The sequence below is a fragment of the Dasypus novemcinctus genome, chromosome 25 (assembly GCF_030445035.2).
Source record: "Dasypus novemcinctus isolate mDasNov1 chromosome 25, mDasNov1.1.hap2, whole genome shotgun sequence".
In the NCBI taxonomy this organism is placed as follows: domain Eukaryota; kingdom Metazoa; phylum Chordata; class Mammalia; order Cingulata; family Dasypodidae; genus Dasypus; species Dasypus novemcinctus.
This window is the reverse complement of record NC_080697.1, coordinates 62,932,048-62,937,796: the sequence shown is the minus strand read 5'-3', so window position 1 is coordinate 62,937,796 and position 5,749 is coordinate 62,932,048. Positions and strand designations below refer to the sequence as shown.

Genomic DNA, 5,749 nt, shown 5'->3' with positions numbered 1-5,749 from the left:
TGAATGTAGACAGAACCAGACATTCTGAAGGACAGTTTGGTGATTCCTCAAAAAACTAGATTTGCCATATGACCCAGCAATTCCACTGCTGGTTATATACCCAGAAGAACTGAAAACAAAGACACAAACCAATATATACACACCAGTGTTCATAGTGGCATTATTCACTATTGCCAAAAGTTGGAATCAACCCAAATGCCCATCAACAGATGAATGGATAAACAAAATGTGGTATATACATACAATGGGATACTACTCAGCTGTAAGAAGGAATACAGTACTAACACACATGGGATAACATGGATGAATCTTGAGGACCTTATGTTGAATGATGCAAACCAGGCATTTAAGGACAAAAACTACATGGCCTCTCTGATATGAATTAAGCAAATAAAGCTGCCTCAGAGAGCTAGAGACTGGAAGACAGGCTTACAGGAGATAGGGGGCGGGAGAGGAGGGTTGTGAGCCAAAGCCCACATGGGCAAAATCTATGATAAATTGGAAGTATGTAGTTGTGTAGTGAAGGGATGGGATGGGGACATAGGGATACTATTGAGTGGGGCTTTGCAGACTTGAGTGGGTCTAGGGTGGAGAGGATGGGTCAGATGGTCCAGGGAATTGGGGGGAAGTTTGTGGGGAGCAGGTGAACACGGGAGATGGTCGGGTATGTGGTTGAAACTATAATGTTGAGAATACTCTTTAGAAAATATAATAAGGAAGGATCACTAATTTCAGATCTTTGACTGGGGGCTTCTGGCACATGGTTCATCTGGAGCAGGCTTTTACGGAGTGTATGAGTGTTCATCAGTGTTCATACAATGAGCAGGAATGTGTAATGCCCACATCCCAGGGAGGCCTGACACTCCAATGCAGGGAAGTGTGTTTCTCAAGAGCTTGGGTGGGAGATGTCTTCGTGGAGAGTTGCCATGGTTTCCTGCTTCAACAGTGCTTGAATGGAACCCGGCACTCACCCCTGTCAGCCAGCCACCCCCAGCTGCTTGCCACCTTCCATCCAGTGTTGCGCAGCCACTGCCACCACTTCTCAACTGCCCATCATGATGACCACATCCCCTTTGCAGGTGTGCCAGAACTACAACCAGGACTCAGAGGCCACCATCAACTGCCAGATCAACCTGGAGCTCTATGCCTCTTACATTTACCTGTCGATGTCTTACTACTTTGACTGTTATGATGTGGCTTTGAAGAACTTTGCCAAATATTTTCTTCACCAATTTCATGAGGAGAGGGAACATGCTGAGAAACTAATGAAACTGCAGAACCAACGAGGTGGCCGAATCTTCCTTCAGGATCTCAAGAAACCAGAACGGGATGACTGGGAGAGCAAATTGAATGCAATCGAGTGTGCATTACACTTGGAAAAAAGGGTGAATCAGTCACTACTGGAATGGCACAAACTGGCTACTGACAAAAATGACCCCCATTTGTGTGACTTCATTGAGACCCATTACCTGAATGAACAGGTGAAGTCCATCAAAGAACTGGGTGACTATGTAACCAACCTGTGCAAGATGGGGGTCCTGGGTACTGGTTTGGCAGAGTATCTCTTTGACAAGCACACTCTGGGAAGCAGTGATGATGAGAGCTAAACCTTACGTTGGCTTCCCCAGAGCCACAGGGTAGTAGTGCATGTGTGTTGGGTTTACCTTTTCTGTAAGTTGTATCAACATCTACCAAGTTCTTTCATTAGTACCATTATTTCAAATAAAGTTATTTGGTACCAAAAAAAAAAAAACTTGTGTGGCTCCATATGGGGGAGGACAGAGTAGTGTGTCTAGCCCTCAGCATTGCTTCAAGTATGCTTCAAGTATGTATGAATCTTCTCCTTCAAATGGAGAAGATTGGTTGTCACTGTGGGCCCTGAGGGGAGGGGAAGAGAGGAATAGAGTAGTAGATGGAAGTAACTGGGGCAATGGAAGTGTTCTGCATGATTCTGCAATGATGGATACAGTCCATGATAAATTTCACCAAAAGCTTATAAAAGTGTACAGTCTTCGTTTGGACTTACCCAGGTCAGCTACCAGGAAGGTGAGAATGGTCAACCACAAAACCAGGGAACAGAGAGAGTCTACAACTGCAAGCAGGGGAATCACATTCACCAGCCATTTGGGATCTAAGCCCCCTCTCAATTTAGAAGTGGTTTGGACATTGCAATTCTAGGGTCCACAGGAAGGAGGAATAAAATATAGATTTTGTGGCCTTACTGGTATTCTACTATAGGAATATTGTGACTCTAGCAATGGAAGAAGTTGTATCATTGATGTTGAAGCAGTGGCCATGGGAGTTGCTGAGTGCAGGTAGAGGGAAGAAGAGGTGTGATATAGGGGCATTTTTGGGACTTAGAGATGTCCTGAATGATATTGCAGGGACAGCTGCAGGACATTATATATCATGCCATAACCCATCGAACAGAGTAGGGGAGAGTTAAAGTACAATGAAAACTAAAATCCAAGAAGTGTAGCAGTGCCCCAAAATGTATTCATCAAATGCAATGAATATGCCATAGTGATGAAAGAGGTTGTTGCTGTGGGAGGAGTGGGGGGGGGGAGTGGGATATATGGGAAACATTTTTAATGTAACATTTTGTATGATTTATGTATCTGTTAAAAATGACAATAAAAATAATAATAAAACATATTAGCCTTAAAGCTAAAAAAGGTTATAGTCTAAAATATAAAACATAATGTAAACTATAATGTAACCAAAAATTTATAAAAGTGTGCAATCTAAAGTGTAAACCATAATATAAACCATAATGGAACCATGGTTAGTAGCTATGTTTCAATACCTGTACATTACTTGTAGCAAAGGTAACATCCATATGTAAAATCATTGCTAGGGAAGGGGGAAGTGTTTGATGTTAGGTATATGTGAGTCTCCTATATTCTATATGTGACTTCACTGTGAACTAAAACTCTTTAAGGACATAATTTAAGAAAATGTATGTAGACATTGAGGAAGAAATGGAAGAGATTGCCTTGCCCCTGTGCATACCAGGCAACATCTACTACAATGATAAAAGGCAAAATGTCAAAAAAATGTTTGATATTTTTCACTTTTTTAATACCCCAATTTGTTTTTACTTTATTTTAGTTTTTCTAAATTATTATGTATTCTATTTCTAATTTTTTAAAATTATCATTTTTATTACATTTTCCCATTAACTGAATTTGGCATTATATTAGACTACAGTTTTGAAGACGTTTTGGATCACAGAAGTGTCCAGCTATGGCAGGGGTGGAGCACTGATGCGGGGTGTCATTGATGGGAGATGCATGGGTGAGAGTGAGTTCTCCAGGGCATGTATATAAGGTATGTATATAGATATGTTCAGATATTCGTTGAGTATTGACATAGAGGGAAAAGTTTCACCTGACAACTGAGGGAGTGCTGAATTCCCATTCCAGGGAAATCTGTCACATTCCCCAATGGAGCAACAACAATTCCCTACATTTTTCATGTAATATTTAGGTAATTCAAGCATCTTTTTAAAAACTTAAATATAATAAAATAAATATATAATTAATAAAAGGAGCAATTAAACAAGAAGAAATAGCTATTTTTAATATTTGTGCACCTAACCTCAGTGCCCCCAGATACACGAGGCAGAAACTTACAAGGCTAAAGGGATAAAAATAGATGTCTCTGTGATAATAATTGGAGACTTTAATACATCACTCTCAGTATTGGATAGACTATCTGGACAGAGGATAAATAAAGAAACAGAGAGCTTGAATAATATGATAAATGAACAAGACCTAACAGACAACTGTAGAGCAATGCACCCCAAAACAGTAGGATATACTTTCTTTTCAAATGCTCATTGATCCTTCTCCAAAATAGGCAATATGTTGGTTCACAAGACAAGTCTCAATAAATTTAAAATGATTGTAAGTATACAAAAAATTTTCTCTGATCTGAACAGAATAAACCTTGAGATCAATAATGGATAGAAAAAGAGAAAATTAATATATGGAGATTAAACAACACACTCTTAAACAATCAGTGGTTCAAAGAAGAAATTGCAAGATAATTCAGCAAATATCTTGAGATGAATGAAAATGAGAACACAACATATCAGAACCTATGGGACACTGCAAAGCCTCTGCTCAGAGGGAAACTTATAGCCCTCAATGCTTACATTAAAAATGAAGAAAGAGCTAAAATTGATAACATAACTGTGCATTTAAAAGTGCTAGAAAAAGAGTAGCAAAATTATCCCAAACCAAAAAGAAGGAAAAATAACATCAGAGAAGAAATGAATGAAATCATGTACAAAAATCTGTAGAGAAAATCAACAAAAACAAAAGTTGGTTCTAATCACTTCTTGGCCTTTTGGCTAAGATCAAGTGTAGTATCTGTTCTTATCAGTTTAATATCTGATACGTCCTCTATCTGATGTATTAAACAGATTTTTGGAATTAGGAGATGGAATAGGGGCTTGCTCCATCCAGTCCACGTATCAACCTGTTATTGCAGTACCTCCAGGAATGGTGCACCCCTTCAGGGATAATTTTTTAAAAGTTGGTTCTTTGAGAAGATCAACAGAATCTACAAACCCTTAGCTAAACTAATGAAGAAAAATAGAGAGGCCACAAACAAATAAAATCAGAAATTACAGGGAAGATATTACCACTGACCCTGTAGAAATAAGAGAGTTCATAAGAGGATATTATGAAAACTGCATGCCAAAAATCTAGCAAATACAGATGAGATCAACAAATTTCTAGAAACCATGAACCAATCTACACTGACTTTTATAGAAATAGAAGACCTCAACAAACCAATCACAAGTGAAGAGACTGAAATAATCATAACTATGAAGATGAACATCCCAAAACCAAATGGTTACAAGGTGAGTTCTAGCAAACATTCAAACATGAACTAATACCAGTCTTGCTCAAGCTCTTCCAAAAAATTGAAAAAAAAAGAATTCTGCCAAACTCATTCTATGAAGTTGATATCACCCTAATACAAAAATCAGATAAAGATACTACAAAAAAAAAAAGAAAATTAAAGACCAATATCTCTAAAGAATATAGATGCAAAAATCCTTATCAAAAAAACTTGCATGCGGTCACCCCTCGGGCTGAAGTGTGGTTTGCTGGCCTGGCGGGGGAGCAGCCGCGGCAGGCCAAGCTGCTGCCCCCATAATAGGGTGGCTGGTCGGACTCACCGCCACCCCTGAAGGGAGCTCGGCATGGGCGCAGAGTGCCCTCGGGTCTCCCCTTCTCGGCAGCCATGCTTCCGCGGCCGCCCCTCCTCCCAGATGGCGCCACACATGCCTGGGGGGCGGCACCCTTCTTCTTCTTTCTCCCTGCGCAGGTGCAGGGCGGAGAAATCCAGTCTGCCCTTTTCCCCTCCCCCGACAGCAGCAACAGCCAGGCATGGGCGGAAAAATCCAGTCTGCCCTTTTCCCTTCCCCCAACAGCAGCAACAGCCAGGCATGGGCGGGAAACTCCAGTCTGCCCTCCACCCCAGCAACAGCAGCCACCAATCCCTAAACCCTGCCCCTTCCCCCAGCAACAGCGACAGCCAATCCCTAACCACCACCCCTCCCCCATCCAGTACCGCCCACTGACCTTTCGCCGGCAACCAATCAGAACAGGGCATGGCTTCGACCAATCAGCCTTCCCCAGCCCCTATAAAACTGTTGCCTCTCCCTCAATAAAGTGGACTTGCGTGTTTACCTTGTCTCCGCGGTAGTTCTTCTGCCGTGCGCCCTCCAGTC

The 5,749-nt window shown here is 41.3% G+C and overlaps 1 non-coding gene and 1 pseudogene across 1 annotated transcript; both read left to right on the top strand.

The window, feature by feature from the left end:
* Positions 1-1,055: 1,055 nt before the first annotated feature.
* On the top strand, positions 1,056-1,607 carry LOC101444105 (ferritin heavy chain pseudogene; annotated as a pseudogene).
* A 2,730-nt stretch (positions 1,608-4,337) lies between these two features.
* LOC111759886 (U2 spliceosomal RNA) lies at positions 4,338-4,522 on the top strand. The gene has a single exon (XR_002793735.1). It is a non-coding gene; the product is annotated as a U2 spliceosomal RNA (small nuclear RNA).
* Positions 4,523-5,749: the final 1,227 nt, after the last annotated feature.